Below are 20,248 nucleotides of genomic sequence, written 5' to 3' on the forward strand. Positions count from 1 at the left end.
AGCAACTGTTTATTGCAGGTGCTTTAAATTTTTACACAGTATTTGTATAGGCATGCTTTATTGTGGGATGTATTTTTGTACCAATCGGGTGTCAACTTCCTGTTAAATGAAGACTTTGTTTATTTTTAGCCAAAATTTTCAAACAAATTTCCGTCAGAGATTTCTCAGCAACTATTTATCGCAGATGCTTGAAATTTTAACACACTATTTGTTTTGGCATGCCATATTGTGGGATATATTTTTTTTATCTCATACGTGTGGTGTATATTACCCGTGTGATAAACCTTTGCTATATCACACGGGTGATGCTATATCAAATACTTCCAGTCCGAACTATTTTTGACACTACCCCTCGCTTCAACGCTTCAGTGACCTATTTTCGGAGAGTTGCTAGTACTTTCAACATAACTACAGCATATATATAACAAAAATTGATTTAAAATGGATTTTGTGAAAGATTTAACTTAAAAATATGAAGGAAAACACATAATCTGATAATTGCGTAGCATAGGCGTCGGAAACGGGGGGATATTGTGCGGGGGGGGTTACCCCCCACTTTTTTTGCAAAGTTACAGATAATCTTTACTACAAGACCCTTTTTTCTGTGCTTTTCAAGATTTTTGATAAGTTTAGCCCCCTTCCAACTTTCAATTTGCTTTGGGAAGTTTATAAAACTGCAAATCACGTTATCTATCAAAGTGTCCATCCTAAAGACGCGATAAAAACAGAGCGCTCTGGTTGTGTTTATCAATAACTTACCGAAATAATGTTTCAAAGGACTTATTCACTTTTGTCAATTTCTAATAATAAGGCTAGTGTTTGTTTTATAAAGCCTCAACAAAGGTTCCTCGTTCGAGTCAATTCAAACTAACGAGCATTCGCAACTTCGTGTATGTCAACAATATTCAAGTCTTCTGACTGATCAGTATTTCCATTTAATCAAGTGAATAAGCTCTAAGAAAAATTATTCAGAGCTAAAAAATTATTTCAAGGCTTATTTCAGTGAAACTTTACATTAAAAGAGTTAGAATTTATCTCAGATATGACGTACTAAATTGTATTGCGCAAGGTAACAATAATTGATAACACGACATTGCATCATCGCTTTTAATCTTTGAAAATTCAATTCGGGTCATATATAGGGGACTGTCTCAAAAGCTTCATGATATAAATTAAATTGTATGAGATAAATAGAATATCTATGATTGTGTGATTTTATATTTGCTTTATCCAACTCGTTGAAATGGTTATATTCGCTCGGCAAGCCTCACGAATATATACACAATTTCAACTCGTTGGATAAAGCAAATATAAAATCACACAATATAGATATCCTCTATGTATCAATCGGACGTCAACTTCCTGTTAAATAATGACTTTGTTTATTTTTTTATTTTTATAACACACTATTTGTTTAGGCATTCCATATTGTGGGATATATTTCTGTACCAATCGGATGCCAGCTTTCTGTTAAATGTTGACTTTGCTTATTTTGCATATTCACATCAGAGCGGGGGTGTCACTAGTGAGCATTGGCTCACAGATATCTTGTTACTTATATTTATATAATTTTAAACCATTATACGATCAAATATTTAAATATAAATAAGCAAACCTGGCTAGCGCCTCAATTTGGTGTCATTTGAAGTTGTGGGTTATATAGTATAAAATCGATGCGTAGAGTTATCCCAGGCAAAGACACTGGCAAATGTAAATATATATATATATATATTTAACAAACATAAAAAGTACCTGTAGTGTATTTGCTCTCTGTGAAAGATGGAGCATTTTGGCAGCAGCTTGTTCATCCTCTTCTGATGATCTACTAATTGGAGGCCTATACTTGTTACAGAGCGCTGCAACTATTATAACATAGTCACCAATGAATGGAATCTGGGAGTTTGGCAAGGTCTTGGACAAATACTGCCACTGTTTCAGGCGTCCATTACATGCTTCAACTACCCATCGCACCTGAAGAGTGAGAAATACATGTATAAAATAATCTTCAAATATTCAACAATCAGATGTACATTCACAACTCAGTTTGAATTACCTGTGTTCATGAAGATTAATAAATATTTTGAAATTAACTCAATAGTATAATTACATAGGTATATTATTTCTAAAAAATAATAAGTACTACCGTAATGTATCGTGTATAATAAGCACTCATGTATAATATGCACCCCCCAAAATTGACGAAAAATTGGCGAAAAAACACCAGGTCCTATGTATAACACACACCCAAAAAATGGCAAAATCAACGGCCGCCATTTCCCCCCAAACTGTCATTGTTTCATGATAATTTTATAATCCATGCGCAATCTCTTTAATTTTGTGATCGTGACATAGCATAGCAATTATTGTAATTTCGTGATCGGAACATGGTCCAAGCGACATTATAGTCAAAGTTACTATATTTTACTTAAAAAGGATGGCATGATTTACATGGGCGGTATCAAATACCATTAGACTCTTCGTAAAGAGAGTGGAGAAGTTGAAGATCATCATATTACGTAGAGAATACCAGCAACTGAGCTTAGTGCTTAAAAGTAATAATGTTTGCAGATATAAACCAAAACAACGTCAAAAGAAATGATTTAATTGATTAATTATAGTCAAACTGTCTCATTGATTGTTGTTAAATAATCATTCTGAAGAAACGTATATATGTCGTATATCGTCGTTATCAAGTCATACACATGATCGATGTATTTTTAACAGTGTCTATGTAAAGCAATAACGTTTAACTGCATAACTGGACACGAAGTAATCAAGTTTAACAAAATCAGAATAATCGCTAATCTTCATGCACTTGAAAACACCCTGTGAAGTTCGACACAAGACAGGTGCATGCTTCTGACACCGGAAATTGTTTAACAAACATTGACCACGCGCCGAGTCAACAGGTGACTGTTTACGTAATGGCGAATGCACTGGCGATATTTCAATATTTTTGATGCTAGAAATAGTGTTGAGAGAGTATAAATATTTTAATACATGGAAATAAAACTAAGAATAAGGTATTTCTGATGCAGTAAATTTAGTATACATCCATACAACTTGCATTACACACTATATCGGCAGTCACTACTCCTGTGGTATCAAGAATCACGGCTTGAAAAATGGGGTAAAATTTTAGTCCTATGTACAACATGCACCCCAACTTTTGATCAAATTTTGGCTGAAAAAAAGTGTGTGTTATACATGCGACATTACGGTATTACAAGTTACCTTTGTCACTACTCTTGATAAGTTAGAATCAAGAGTTGAGAGCAGCTTCTATCCCAGTTTCATAAATGCTGGCATCTCTAACTTTATCCCAACATCTTCCAGAACATCTTGGGCATCTCTCACTGAAGCCACGGTCCACTACAAACACATCCTCCTCTTGAAGCCAGTTCCTGAGTTCCTCAGCATTATGGTAAATCATGTGCCTCAGTATGCTGGCGTCATTGTTCTTACCGTCTGCTAGATAGGGGCCAAGAACTGACACAATGTACCCAGTCGCTGTCACCACAATCATGGGTTTCACAAGAGGCCTATGTTTGTGAATGCTATATGATCTATGAGCAAAAGCAAAATTTGAACTTTTCTGTATGTACACATATGTTCAATCGAGAACCAAAATTGCTGGATTTGATGTAACGTCTTTAGTCATGAGATTTCTGGCCAGTTGTCGGGTGTGGTTCTGGATCACCTCCTCACGTGTTATGTGGTTAAATCCAAGATTGTGTGGCACAAAGTCTCTCATAAGTGATGTTCATGCAGAAACTATAGCTCGGCGAACCTGGAATACATCATATTTAATTAATGAAAATCTCCTTTATCAGATAATAAAAAAAAACATAAGTAAAAATATGTTAAAATTTTTTTATTTTCATATTGATCAATTATAAAATTCTTACTTGAAATTTAGTCCTATGAAACAAAACAGCAAGCAATTTGTTAGAAAGAGCTGATCTAAGTTTCATCAGGAGGATGGCAATACATGTCCTCTTGCTCCGATTTCTAGTTGAGTTGATGCTGGTAACTGACAATACAATGTCGTGAAATTCCTGTCGAGAAAATCCTGTCAGCACTCTATACTCATCGTCATTCATACAGCTTTCATCATCAAAGTCAAGCCTTGACTGTTGGAATGCCTTCTCTCGCAAGTCCTAAAAAATGAAATTATTATCATCGTTTACATGCTACATCATCATTGTTGTCATCAACACTATCACAATTCTCCTCTTCATCAACATTAATCATTACTTTAGTTTTACATTATTATGTATCTTGATTTCATGCAAATTGTTGATACCTTTATGAGACTGAGGATGAATGTTTTGTTGAGCGTTGTGCTTTCATTGGTCCTGATCTGCTGCATAGCGGCATCAACCATTTTCCCGATGTTGCACACAGCATCTTGCTCCAGATGGAATGATGATTTCTCTCCTTATAAACACTAACAGCCGAACATGATGGGAAACAGTCACAAGCTTTGGTCCTGGTGTCTTGCAAACAAAGCAGTAACCATGGCTCTGTGGTGATGATGGAAAAGGCAAGGGTACAGATGGGGGACTTGGGAATGCATGTTTTGGACGCTTCTGCTTGGGTGACGCAAATGTTGGATCCTCTGTTTCCTCTTGGGGAGCTATTCTCGGGAACATAGATTCCCTTGTCACTGAATCTTTGACTTTCCGACACTTATGACGACACTTGTTACAGAGAACATCTGTTTGAACTTAACATTTAAGGAAAAATGTTTGCATAATATTAACAGAAATGTACTAGCTGGGCGTCTTTCATCAGGAGGGGCCTTTCTATTTCAAAGCACACATCTAGATTGTTTCTCATCCATCCTTAAAAAACAAAAGGTGATATTAATAAGCTTAGTATTAATCACACACATTTGATTTCTGATTTTTTTTTCAAATATACATGAAGAGATATTAGATATGATTTAACTAAGGATCCTCAACACCCTGTGAATGATTTTTATGACAGCTTAAGTACATCACAACATGGCTTCCATCTACCAACCTGCAGGTCATGAGTTTGAATTCTGCCCTGACTTTTATTTTCACAAAGAATAAGTAAAATTTAAAAAAGCTGAATTTTTTTTTTTGGAGGGGAGGGGGGTCATTTTTAAGTTAAACCCATGCTGAAAATCCATATCTTTAAGTTACTTAAAAAAAATGGGCTGGTATGCAGAACTTATACATGTACCTAGGGTATGCTGAAGACCCTGAATACTTATATATATTGATATATTCAATTATTCGTTTATAATCATTTTTTTTTTATCAGTAAAATGAATCGTATGCTTAAATATTTAAAACAAGGTATTATTTTATTTCGGAATAATTATTTTCCTCGGAATTCACCTTTTTCCTGATGGAATATTGTAATTGGCCCTAATAGCCTTAGTTACATGAAAAAAAATATAAATCCATGATTGTGTGATTTTAGCAGTGGCAGGGGTAATGGAGAAAAATACATGATTTGCTATGCTCTGAATTTATATACCAGTATTTATCTTATTTAGGCCTATTTGTTTTAATTTATTCTATTTATTTGTTTTGTAATTGTTTGTTTGTGCTTTATTTGATAAATTTTCATTTGTATAAATCAGATTTGTACGACAAATCTCCTAACATCTTCCGGTAGAAAAGGGGGGGGGGGGGGGTTAGTTTTTCACTGAAAAACTAACCCCCTTAGTTTTTCAGTGAAAAGCTAACCCCCCCCCCCCCCCCCCATTCGCGTAAAATCCAGCTGCCTTTCAATTTAGACATTAATACCGAGCGCAGCGAGAGGCGGACAAAGCCCGCCTCGCGAAGCGAGGATTAATGGTAACACGTATATATATAAGAAAATCAGTGAAAAATGAAAGTTGAATCAGGGGTACTAAGGCCAAAAAAATTTTCTTCCAGCCCTGGGCGCCGCCATATTGGCAGCCATTTTGTTTTTAAAAAGTTAGTTCGATCATTGATTGACTGGAACTTATCGATGTTTATTGCCCCTAAATTCGATTGAATAAGTTCCAGTGTTTCAATAGAAGGTAATTTGAATTAAAAGAAATTAAAAAGGAAAGCAGATAAGTTTCAATAGCGCTTCAATTAGGTAAACACGACTTGTTCTATGTATGTCTTATCAAAATATCAGATGGAAAATAAAAACATTAACGTCAAGGAACTGATCTTTTTGATACTAAATAAAGTATTCAATTTTATTACATTGGCATTCATATGAATTAAATTGATGAACAATAAAAGAAGAAATAAAAAAAATCGGAATCACGGAACTCTCTTCGGCTATTTCCGAAGACAAAACTTGAACATTTTACGTCTGAAATATGACGTCATAATGTAGACTGGCACGCGACGTTTAGTTTAACTTTGACGAATGATTTGAGTAGGCAACCATGCTGGCGGATCCTACTTTTTGCGTTTTAAATAGATTTTATCTGCACTGTGTTAAATCTGCGCTCGATCCAACGGTCACACCGTTTACATATTATTTGATCTGTAATACGTAAATCATCTCCACAAGCTGTAAATTCGCCACTATAACATCGTAGATGTTGACTGGAAGCAACACTGCACTCCTCAAATCTAAACTTACAATGAAACGAAGTGAAGTAGCCTTTGTATGCGACAATGCTTGGCTAAACCGCGATGGCTACGGTCGAGACGTACATAATCCAAACTGCGGTCGCGGCAGTTAAGAAATTCACCGAATTCCGAGTTACAATAAAACATCAGAGCTATAAGCTGGACGTTATTTACATGACAAGTTCCAACAAGCACTGCATCCATTGCCACAGAAGATTTACCGCTCCGCGTCACTTCCGTGTTCGTGACGTCATATATTCTGTTTGCACTGAGAGTTGAAATTGATCGGCGGATCATGAATTCAGCCTGAAATATCTACGAACTTAAAATTGGATACATCTTATCAGTCCCTGGCGACATGAAAATAAATATAATTTCAGCGGGGTTTACATGCTAAGTGTTTACACATTACTTAAGTAGAAATACTAACGTAACAAGTATATTTCTCATATTTTACAGGTACATGTACTCTAACAGTACGGTATATAAATAACGTATATATCTTGAACAGGTATTTATATGTGTTGTTCAAGTTGTATTCATTAATTTGAATTTTTAATTACCATATTATATCAGTTTCTGCATGTGATTACAGTACAAGCAGTACGGGTTTTTTTTTACTATACTACATGTATAATAAGCATCTCTAACATTATAGGAATGATGGACGTTTTGAATGCATGTTTCTTCTTTAGTCAAACTACACAAATAAGCAGTGGTTTGTAACCTGTTTAACCTGTTGGGTTCATCATTTCTTTTTAAAAAAATTTCCATAATAATCAATATTATTTTAATATCTACTGACAATACTTGAAATACCACGTTTCTAATATAATGCATTCTTGACGCAGTACGTTGAATCACACAATGCATTAGCGTGATCGTAATATTCATTCATTTTAATTTTATATTTGTAACATGCAGATATTAAAATTATATTGGAAAAAAAACCCACAATGATTTCTATGGAAGTCTGCGATGTACGTTGTTATGAGTTGTGATAGAATTATGGGCTCATTGTAAATCTTCATTTTAATATTCCTTTTTTTTTTTATTTCCATAGCTGGAGACGTTTCCCATCACCTAAGTAGAATGCTGAGTCAGTGGTCTGGCAGAAACTAAAGAGTTCTCTTCAAAATACTAATTCAAAGTTTTGAAGTTTCAGGATCCGCCCATGAATATTTCTGCCAACTAAAGTGCCGATTTTAGTGTGCAAGTCTTCCAAAACTTCTTCAAACTGACGTATAGCCTACTGTTACGTCACGAAGCTAGAACTGGAGATGTTCAGAGGCATTTGCGAGCACCGGTTGCAAGAGAGAGAGAGAGAGAGAGAGAGAGAGAGAGAGAGAGAGAGAGAGAGAATATTAAATGATTTTTATGCATGCATACATTTATTTTCAGAACTATGATAAAGCATGTTAAACGGCATATATATGTACATGTACATACATGTGAATGCATGAAACATACGTTCATGACTGAAGAAGATTGAATATTAAATAAAAATTAAATTCACAGGAAACAGATTCGTTGAAAAGGAAAACGCTAGTTGAATTTGGACCTTAAAATATGTACGTGTATGATGTGCTATGTAGATTCTTAAAAAAGATGAATTTTTACTGGATCTTTCATAAAAAAGAAATCAATCACTTTTAGGTTTATAGTCTTAACATGCTTTTAATAGATTTCAATCCCGTAAACTGCAAATACGCATAAAATCAGATTTCATTTCCATGACATTGTGTGATAAGTGTCATACCGGTCTGACTGTAGCAAATGAGTGATTACCCCCCCCCCCCCCCGCTCCCCCCCCCACCCACCCCCTTCCTGTCTAGAATTAAATAAAGAATACATTTTTGCCATTCAAAGACACTTAAAACACCTTACACAATAATCGAAGTTTTTTATCCGGGTACTTTTGAAGTCACTTGCAATGCAAAATCTTCTTGTGAATTTTTTCTATTTAAAAAACAACAACAAAACAAAACATGAGCTTTCATTGAGATTCTTACCTAGACCATCGGTGGGCACCACTTAAAACAAGATTTGAATAACGTATTTTTTATTTATGTTCTACCACACTGAGCTGACCTTTCAGGGGAAAAACCCGTCATATTTTAATAACGTATATTTTTACTTATACTCTTCAAATCTAGTGACATGACTAGAGCAGGGATCCAAAGCAGGCAAATATACCAGGATAAGCAGCTTAAACACAGTAGAAAGCAAAGGCGTCGGAAACGTCGGGGGGGGGGGGGGGGGGGGTCAGGCCAGTCCCCCCCTCCCCCCAACTTTTCTCGCAGCAAACATCATTTTTCTTTAATTTACATATAAAAAAAAAATGAAGTATCACGAAGTTGCCCCCCCCCCTTCCAATTTTGGGGGGGAGTATCTATTAGAATTTGAAATGAAAATAAGGAAATTTAAGAGTGATATTGAAGATTGAAGGTATCGGTACCCCCCCCCCCCCCTACCTCCACACACACACACACACATGTCATGATTTGGGGAATTTGCCTTTTTTCCGTTTTGCTTGTCAAGATTTTTGATGATAGGTCTAGCCCCCCCCCCCCCCCTTTCAATTTGCTTCCGACGCCACTGGAAAGTGACGTGTTAGGATTATTGAATAAGGTAAGAATCCTCTTCACCTGTGGGAAAAGTTTTGCATGTAAACCCAAATTTTTATATTTTATAGAGATTATCAATATGAAATGCAATTTCGATGCACTGTAATTAAAGGCATTTTGTCTAAACTCCTTTATTTGTTAAACCGGTATAAGCTGCAGGTCTGTATCTTCCGATCTAAAAACAATTCGGTTGAAGGATCGGAATTTTAAGACCGAAAGTTACAGACCTTCAGATATGTATACCAATATCACATTGTACCACTGAGGAAAAAACCCATTAATTCCACTTTCATCAGTCGGGACCTAGGCTTCGGATTTTTTTGGGTTTGATAGAAATACCTTATTTTTCCCGGTGATACATAAAAATGGAATTATATCATGTGGTTGATTGACAGATAAAGGTCTACCCATTTATTTTTTTAGGAGGGGATATCAACTGTTTAAAATTTATTAAAAGCGGTTATATACAAGTCTTATAATTATTTTAATAAGATTGATGGTTAAAAAAAGGTCCCTGCTATATTCCAAACACGGGACTTGTGGGTCAAAAGTTACATGTATATATCCATTGTGCTACATAGATGACTGCTAAACTAACAGATAGATGCCGAGTTGAATTTAGGGCGTTTCCTCCCGGGACCATCTTCGCTAGCCAAGGGTTTTCGGTCCACTTTGCTCCCCATAAACCCTTGGCGGATTTCATTACAAAAACTCGGTGATGTGGTGGCGCTATCTAGCGAGCAACTTGAGTTGCGCCCCTTGCATATTTACATTTTAATCGAATTAAACAACGGATTTTATATACACTACGGCATTAATACAACTTGAAAAGATGTTGACTACCGAATATCGGAACATAATTAACGATGCTATTAAATACGAATTAAGTTATAACCATGGGAAAGCACGGAATGTTTTATTCGTAGTGTTTTGTAAGGATCTGTACCGGGAGTGAAAAAGTCGCCGATTAATATGAAAGCTTTTATGTCATAAAACCAGGTATCGTTGTCGTGAATAATGTGAACCAAACAAATAAAATAAAACAGAGCTCATTGAACCTTTAAAAGCAATAACCATAAGCAGGAACGAATATACTAGGATAGGCAACTTCTACATTCGCCATGTTTACTTCCCATGCATTTACGCGAGCCTTGACAAGTTTGCAGAACTATGTATAATCCCAGTAAAATATATAGGTTTTTAAAGCGATCTGGTTTGACCATCGTTGGGGAGGCACTGTACTCGAGAACTTGTGCCTCAACTTGTTAAAAGCACCGAATGTTTTACCAAAGATCACACATGTGTTTTCTTTTAAAGTTTATATTTACAAGCACTGCGATTGGATCAGCTACTCGCAGCTGCAGCCAATCATAAAACGGAGCTTGTCACCGAGTTTTCGTAATGAAATCCGCCAAGGGTTTATGGGGAGCAAAGTGGACCGAAAACCCTTGGCTGGCGAAGATGCCCGGGACAGGAGCTGATTTTTTATGAGATTAAACAAAAATGTATGATATATCTGACTATCCCAGTTTTGTAACACTGCGAGGTCATTTGAATTTTTGATGTTGTTTCCGGAGGAAAGGGGGGGGGGGGGGAGACCGGGCTTGATTTCAAACGCATGTGTAACTTAAATACAAAGTCTAATAGTACATGTACCTTGCGGGATGTACGTGTTTTTTGCTGCTAGTAAATGAAGAGTTGACAAATGGCAAACCGGCAAACATCCGAAATCTTGACCAAAAAAACCCCAAAAAACAAAACAAAACAAAAACATCAAAAAAGGTAAATAAATAAAGCTTTTTATCCTATTACAACTACAACACTTTTCTCGCCATTGTCTTTTGTGGTTTAAAACAGGGGCATCTGGAGTGAACGCTCAATTGTTTTAGATATAATAAACATTACACCCAATTTAATTATTCCGATCGGGACTTTTCATTTAGTAATAGAAATTACACCATATTTTAATTTGTGCGACCTAATAAATTCCCAAAGATGAGCAGCTTCAAAACATATTAAATTTTCTTATCAAAACAAACGTATGAGCTACTAAAGCTTTATTTACTGGTAATACAGGCTATGGAACTTGGTGCACGAGTTGGTAAACAACTCCATCGTCATCGTAACATGGCTGCCTTTTCATTCCAGATTCTTATGGATCGCATTGTTTTCTTTTACAATAATTTTTTGAAATTAAGTACAATGTGCTGAGCTATATTTTTTTAAGCAGAATTAATTTACTGCATTTATTCACTTGTGCTTTACGCACGTCTGTTTAGAGAAAATTTGGACGACACAGACTTCGATGTAGAACGTACAGTTCAGCTGTTAGATTGGACTGATTCATTTCCGTATAAAATCGCGTCATACAGACATTAAGAACAATAGGTTATTCCAATTAAGATCAGTTCTGACAATTTATTTATTTCCTGTGTATTAATTTCCTTCCTGTGTATAGAGATTAGCAGCGTTAACCCCCCCCCCCCCCCCCCCCCCCACCTGAGTGAGATTTACCACCTGACCTGAGATTTTCTACCCGGTAAAAATGCAACATAATCGCACCTTCGAAGGCCTGTACAAGTATTACGAAGGATCTTGCTGTCCGTCAATGTAAGGAAAATTCTTATATAGTGTACACGAATACTGGGACTATGGATAGGAAAGCGCACCTGTCTTTATATGCACGCACAACAAAATTATATATATATTCTTTAAATTTTGATCATGTAACTCGATCAACTTGAGCGTGCACAGATTAATGTTTGAATGCGTACGTATAACGCAGGTTCATCTAAATGCATTTCTTATTGGGGCGGTGAATTTGATCGATAAAGGAGGTGGGGGTGGGGGTGCGGGGTGGGGGTAAACACAGACCGCTGCTATAAAATTTATTCTAAAAAAAATGGCAAAATTATTGGGGCGGCGTAACGTTAACACATAATAATTAAACTGAGAAATTCAATGAACAATCTACCGATGAGGAAGAAGTCCGCAGTATCCTTTCGATATAAAAACTCCCATGCATACGGTTTATCGCACAGATACGTACATATCACCAGTGTACACATATATAGATATGTAAAGTAGCTGGTGATGCAAAACTGACATGCAATGCTGACATCATTATCAGGTGGAAAGAGAAGAGCATGATGGTGTGTTCGACGAAGACCCAATTGAATCCTCGGTCCTTTCTGAACTTTAAGGATCCGCTCCAGTCGTCAAAAATCCCAAGATGGCTTTATGTTTATGTGATTTATTTATATACAGCCCTTTAAAGGTGTGCAGAATTAATCTTTCCGATGAGACTGTTATCTAAATTGTACATGCAATTATTGGTTATTCAGCTATATACCAGTATCTAATAGTACACATATATTTATGTATTAGTAAATTTATGTATAAACTAATGTTTGAATGGTTGTCAATGATAGAGCTCTCTAAATAATACAATCCTGGTTTTCTTAACAGATTAGAAAAAAGCTAACTTTTACATCAAGTCCCCTCTCATATTTGACATTAGAGAGGCAATTTAAGCTGCATATCTGGAAGAAAATAAAATACTTTTGTAGAAGTAAAATAAAATAGAGGATCGATTGGCTGCATGGGTTTGAAGAATTGACTCACATTATTTTTAGGGGGGGGGGGGTCTGAAAGTGAGCTCTCGTGCTTTTTGCCTGCATGACGCAATTGGCCTGACGTCTAGACATCAGGCATATTTAAGGTTTGAAAGTTGCATTCTCCAAAACGGTGCAGACAATGTGAGCTAGCAATATTAATATTTTACGTAAGAAAGATTAATATTTATCATATGGCACAATGATATAATTAGCAACATTTAGTATTCAAGTAAACGGGAGGTTCACCATGTATAAGTGTAATCCTGGTGGAAGGGGGGGGGGGTGTCACCGCTACAAATTGTTGCCTATTGTGCACCCCTGCGAATGTGTTCGGGATGTTTTCTCTATCGTTGTTAAGTATATAATAAATCCAGAGGTTCTTGAATGAAAGTTTACGAGACTTCACCGATATTTGTTCAGTTCCTTTGAAATTTCGAGCGGAAGTATATGTGTTCGGATAATATTCTCAAATACGTAGGTTCTGGTTGTTTTTCATATCATATCCTACTTTGATTATATGTTAAAACATGAAAATCTTTCAAGATATGGTTTTTTTTCACCATCTAGCGGTTATTCAAATTAAACGATGATATTCAGAATAGAGTTATCGGTCGTGCTGAACCACGTGTAGAGTGGTTGAAAATATAATCATTAGCCTTTAGGTTACTTAAAAAAATCATAGCCATGTTTGATGCTTGTTGTGTGCAATACCATCAAGACATTTTCAAGAAACATTCTGCATAAAATAGTATATTATGTTTCACTATTGATGCCATTACCAGGCACGTAGCATCGTTTTTTAAAGTGGGGGGGGGGGGCAGACTCATCCAAAAATTCTTGACAAGCAAAAAAAAAAAAAGCCAAATTTAAAGTTTCCCAAAATTTTCAAAATCCTAATCCGGGGGGGGGGGGGGGGGGGGGGGGGTAGTATGAAGTTTATAACTTCAACTTCACTCCTCATTTCCTTATCTTCATATCAATTTCTTACATAGTCCCATAAAAGTGGGGGGGGGGGGGGGGGCAACTCCATGATAATTCAATTTTTTATATGTAAATTTTAAAAAATTTGTTGCTGCGAAAAAAAGTGGGGGGGGCCTGCCCCCCCCCCCCCCTGATGCTACGTGCCTGATTACTAAGTCAGGCGCGGATGGAAAAAAAAAACCTTAGGGGGGGGGGGTCTCTACTAAGCATGTTAAATTTTGCAACAGCAGAAAAAACTATTGCTTTTTTTATTGTCACATTTATTTCTAGAACATATTTTATCCACCAATTAATGGAGATAAAGTTTAAAATCAATAAACCTCGAGATTTTATATTTGATAACAAGTCCATACTGTAGGCTATAAACAAAAGGCACGATTTTTACTGCGAAAATGAAAGGGTCGATTAAAAACACGTGGTCTAAAATTTAAATGACAATAACATTCACAGGGATGTCGTATATTATGGTAGAATGCAAGTACGTAGCTGGGCGGAGTTAAGACATTGCCTCTCGTGATTTGAATGGGAGAGAGAGAGAGAGAGAGAGAGAGAGAGAGAGAGAGAGAGAGAGAGAGAGTGAATTGAGTAAATTATGATGAAGGAATAATCATGCGCGGATCCAGAAAATTTTTCCAGGGGGGGTCCGAAGGATAATTGTGTTTGCCAGGGGGGGGGGGGGGGGGGGGGGTCCGAGGCATATTTTCGTGATAATTTTACTATGTAAATTCAATAAATTTTCATTTTCCAGGGGGGGTCGGGACCCCCCCGACCCCCCCTCTAGATCCGCGCATGAATAATCATTAGTTATAAACTTGCAAACAAATTAATTAAGGTCTGTTTATAAAAATTACATATATATCATATATTGGTATAACTTTAAAGCGTTTTAAAGAACTATTGTGAAAATTTCTTTGGCCGCGCGCCGTCGACAACATGTACATGGATAAGAATGACGTACCTAACCAACTAAATTTCTTAGCATGGAGTCCGAGAATATGGACATTAAATATTTTGAAATGCGAACGAATGATCACTTATATGAACATGATGAATTTAGATGTAGTGTAAAGGAAAGGCAACGAAGGCGGATGCTTTATGGAAAAGTAAAACAATGGCGGACAAATTCGTCCTAAGGTAAAGAATGTTTCAGACTGAGTAACCAAGAAGAAAGTTTTATACAAAGTAAATGTACAACCTATGTTTAATTCCAGGAAGATTCGGCAAACTTTCATTAGAGTACTAACGGTAACACTTGTAATAAAAACAATTTCTTAAATATTCGTAGTCTTCGATGTCTGACATTACCTCCTCACATTATCTATATATAGACATCGTTGTCTTCAAAGTTTCATAAATTAAAAAAGATATACTAGACCTTGATTTGTCACTTTATAACTATTGTTGACAGATACTTCGCTCATCTGCCTCATCTATGCTATAATTTACTCCATTAACCAGTTAACTCTCTCTCTCTCTCTCTCTCTCTCTCTCTCTCTCTCTCTCTCTCTCTCTCTCTCTCTCTCTCTCTCTCTCTCTCTCTCTCTCTCTCTCTCTCAAGTTAAGGTCTCAACTCCGCCCAGCTATGATCTGATTGGAAAAGGTCAGTCAAAACATTACGTAGAAACTTTTGTGGAGTTAGCTACTTTTAAACGCTTCAATGTAGTTTGCTGTATCATTATCAACAAAAAATAATCAGTTCGGATTAAAATAAATATATATTCCTAAAGCTGGAATATTTTCTGGAGGAACTGATTCGCTGAAGCGGGGCTTGTCCCGATTTGTTGATCAATTGTTCAATATCATTAATTATAAAAAAAAAAAATTAATTTACATGTACGTGTCATACTAAATGTACATTAAACAATAACTAGTAGTGTGCATCACTATTTTAATTCATACAGTTGACTCAAAAAATTCAAAATTCTGTTTCAATACTAAACCAAATGGGCATTTGCGCCCTCTTATTGCCCCATCTTCTTTCTTTGACCCCCTCCCCCAATAGTTATTGATGGGCTCATTAATGAGTTCATTCAAGGCATCGATAATCTAATCCTTTCGGTGAAAGGCAGATGGTGAAAGTACATGTTAATGGAACTTCGCGCCATAATAAATTAATATCACATTAGTGGACGAGTCCAAATTGGGATCGTGAGAATACCGCGTGTACACATGTAGCTTTATTTGAAAACAAAAAAAATTCCTATGGTTGAAAATGACAAAAATGGCCTTTGGTTTTGCATCTTTATTTAGCAAATAAAATATAAATTTTGTCTGTTTTCTCTTCTGCTGTCATGCCTACAATTTTTTGATACATGAACAATCCTAAAATAATTTGAAATAATAAAATTCTAAAAATCTATGTTTGTTTATTCACCAATTAAAGGGTCATCAAGAGGCATACACATTCAACAACAATATAATCATGATTATAATAAATAGCGGTTGAAATATGTGGAAAGAATGCCCAGATCCACATTACAAGCTTATAGTCAAATTATTGTACTGTATATTTTCGCCCTTATTCAGTTGAAAACGGTTTCGCCCCGTCTTGAAATCGCCCGCCCAAAGTTATGCTTAAAGAGACTGGGATATTTTGAGACATTTGAATTTGCCTAGTCTTAAATTTGCCCGCTGACAACGGGGCGAAATGGGCGAAAATAAAACGGGGCGAATATTTCCATATATTGTAGTACGTGCACTAGATGAAAAAAAATAAATGTATTTAAATTGATTCTTGATTATACACGTTCCATTTATGAATTTATGAACAGCAGCAAAAATTAAAAAAAATATTTTTTTTTAAAAGATAGCCTAATTTGTACATCTTTCCTATGAAACAATTTTCATTTGTCAGGCAAGCTTTTTGGAAAACTACATGCATTACTTGTTTAAAAAATAATTGTTTTTTTTAATGGCATTCTCTCTCTCTCTCTCTCTCTCTCTCTCATTCTCTGTGCAAGCAGTGTCCATAATATTTATGTTTTCTGTTAATTTTAATTCAGTCGATCTTCTTTCATGTTCACTGTAGCTTTAAAGTTTATGAGGAACGTAAAGTATCTAAAACCCTTGGCTAGCAAAGATTATCTTCCTCGTGCATGGGGGAATCACAGTCATTATTATAATTCTGAAAATAAATGTACACATGCATAAAAATCATTGATTCTCTCTCGCTGTCTCTCTGTCTGTCTGTCTCTCTCTCTCTCTCTCTCTCTCTCTCTCTCGCTCTCTCTCTCTCTGCAACCGGTGATCTTTAATATTCAATCTTCTTCAGTCATGTACGTATGTTTCATGCATTCACATGTATGTACATATATATGCCGTTTAACATGCTTTATCATAGTTCTGAAAATAAATGTATGCATGCATAAAAATCATTTAATATTCTCTCTCTCTCTCTCTCTCTCTCTCTCTCTCTCTCTCTCTCTCTCTCTGCCTTGCAACCGGTGCTCGCAAATGCCTCTGAACATCTCCAGTTCTAGCTTCGTGACGTAACAGTAGGCTATACGTCAGTTTGAAGAAGTTTTGGAAGACTTGCACACTAAAATCGGCACTTTAGTTGGCAGAAATATTCATGGGCGGATCCTGAAACTTCAAAACTTTGAATTAGTATTTTGAAGAGAACTCTTTAGTTTCTGCCAGACCACTGACTCAGCATTCTACTTAGGTGATGGGAAACGTCTCCAGCTATGGAAATAAAAAAAAAAGGAATATTAAAATGAAGATTTACAATGAGCCCATAATTCTATCACAACTCATAACAACGTACATCGCAGACTTCCATAGAAATCATTGTGAGTTTTTTTTCCAATATAATTTTAATATCTGCATGTTACAAATATAAAATTAAAATGAATGAATATTACGATCACGCTAATGCATTGTGTGATTCAACGTACTGCGTCAAGAATGCATTATATTAGAAACGTGGTATTTCAAGTATTGTCAGTAGATATTAAAATAATATTGATTATTATGGAAATTTTTTTAAAAAGAAATGATGAACCCAACAGGTTAAACAGGTTACAAACCACTGCTTATTTGTGTAGTTTGACTAAAGAAGAAACATGCATTCAAAACGTCCATCATTCCTATAATGTTAGAGATGCTTATTATACATGTAGTATAGTAAAAAAAAACCCGTACTGCTTGTACTGTAATCACATGCAGAAACTGATATAATATGGTAATTAAAAATTCAAATTAATGAATACAACTTGAACAACACATATAAATACCTGTTCAAGATATATACGTTATTTATATACCGTACTGTTAGAGTACATGTACCTGTAAAATATGAGAAATATACTTGTTACGTTAGTATTTCTACTTAAGTAATGTGTAAACACTTAGCATGTAAACCCCGCTGAAATTATATTTATTTTCATGTCGCCAGGGACTGATAAGATGTATCCAATTTTAAGTTCGTAGATATTTCAGGCTGAATTCATGATCCGCCGATCAATTTCAACTCTCAGTGCAAACAGAATATATGACGTCACGAACACGGAAGTGACGCGGAGCGGTAAATCTTCTGTGGCAATGGATGCAGTGCTTGTTGGAACTTGTCATGTAAATAACGTCCAGCTTATAGCTCTGATGTTTTATTGTAACTCTGAATTCGGTGAATTTCTTAACTGCCGCGACCGCAGTTTGGATTATGTACGTCTCGACCGTAGCCATCGCGTTTTAGCCAAGCATTGTCGCATACAAAGGCTACTTCACTTCGTTTCATTGTAAGTTTAGATTTGAGGAGTGCAGTGTTGCTTCCAGTCAACATCTACGATGTTATAGTGGCGAATTTACAGCTTGTGGAGATGATTTACGTATTACAGATCAAATATTAATGTCTAAATTGAAAGGCAGCTGGATTTTACGCGAATGGGGGGGGGGGGGGGGGGGCGGGTTAGCTTTTCACTGAAAAACTAAGGGGGTTAGTTTTTCAGTGAAAAACTAACCCCCCCCCCTTTTCTACCGGAAGATGTTATGAGATTTGTCGTACAAATCTGATTTATACAAATGAAAATTTATCAAATAAAGAACAAACAAACAATTACAAAACAAATAAATAGAATAAATTAAAACAAATAAATAAGATAAATACTGGTATATAAATTCAGAGCATAGAAAATCATGTATTTTTCTCCATTACCCCTGCCACTGCTAAAATCACACTTTCTCATGGATTTATATTTTTTTTTTCATGTAACTAAGGCTATTAGGGCCAATTACAATATTCCATCAGGAAAAAGGTGAATTCCGAGGAAAATAATTATTCCGAAATAAAATAATACCTTGTTTTAAGTTTAATAATGCCCATCAGCTCTATATTCTAGTACACCCCCCCCCTCCCCCGTTCATAAAAGGCATTCAACATTTTTGTGATTAACATTGTTTACAGCATCCATAACAACCAAAATGGCATCCCCTCCGTCGGAATGGCTCGGTTTTATCTGGATTGTGTTTTTATTATTGTGTTAATTAACAGATAAAAATGCTCTTACACAAAAAAAAATGGATGATTATTGACCGAAATTTGACCGAAATTTGATCTCATTTTTGCTTCAATAGACGAAATACGAGAAGTGGTTACTCCAAATTGCATTACGATTAGCGACTATCTAAAACTAAAATTGATATTTGAACCCTTCTGACAATGTCGCCCAGGACGAAACTTTCAGGATAAGTACATGTACACGTTGCAATTAATTCTTCTTGTACAGAAAATCATCCCGGGCGACGAGGTCGAGGTGATCAATTTAACTCATTTACATCAGATTGACCAGTAAAAAGGCCATAAAATGGCATATCGCCATTACTTTGATGGATCATTTCCTACGCATGCGCATAAATGGGCCAATTCTAACATGGTATTACAAGTTATTATGACCTCCTCTTTATATTATATGCGGACAACATATCGGAATCGCAATATATTTTTTCCCATAAAAAAAACGTGCCAATTCTTAAGGAGACCGTACCTAGTTCTTCTCTTTACCTTCTAATAATTTTACAGTTTATCAGCTCTGTTTATTACTGCAATGACTAAACTGTAATAAAATGTCAAAATTGTGGAACCTTTCTTTTACAAAACTACTGTAATACCAGTTAAAAGGGGAGATAATCAGAAATTAATGAGAATTTTGAGACATTTTCAAAAATCTTCTTCTAAAGAACCATTAAGCCAGGAAAGCTGAAACTTGTGTGGAAGCATCCTCAGGTAGTGTAGATTCAAAGTTGGGAAAATCATGACCCCAGGGGTAGGGTGGGGCCACAATGGGGGGGTCATAGTTTAACAAAGGGATATATAGAGTAAATCTTTTAAAATATTCTTCTCAGAAACTGATCAGCTGGGAAAGCTAAAACTTGTGTGGAAACATCCTTAGGTAGTGTAGATTCAAAGTTGTGAAAGTCATGATCCCCT

General features: G+C 35.9%; 1 protein-coding gene across 1 annotated transcript in view; it reads left to right on the forward strand.

The window, feature by feature from the left end:
* LOC128169908 (uncharacterized) overlaps positions 1-20,248 on the forward strand; it is a 319,330-nt gene that overhangs the window by 97,052 nt on the left and 202,030 nt on the right. The window lies entirely within an intron of this gene.

The sequence above is a fragment of the Crassostrea angulata genome, unplaced genomic scaffold (assembly GCF_025612915.1).
Source record: "Crassostrea angulata isolate pt1a10 unplaced genomic scaffold, ASM2561291v2 HiC_scaffold_257, whole genome shotgun sequence".
Taxonomy (NCBI): Eukaryota; Metazoa; Mollusca; class Bivalvia; order Ostreida; family Ostreidae; genus Magallana; species Magallana angulata.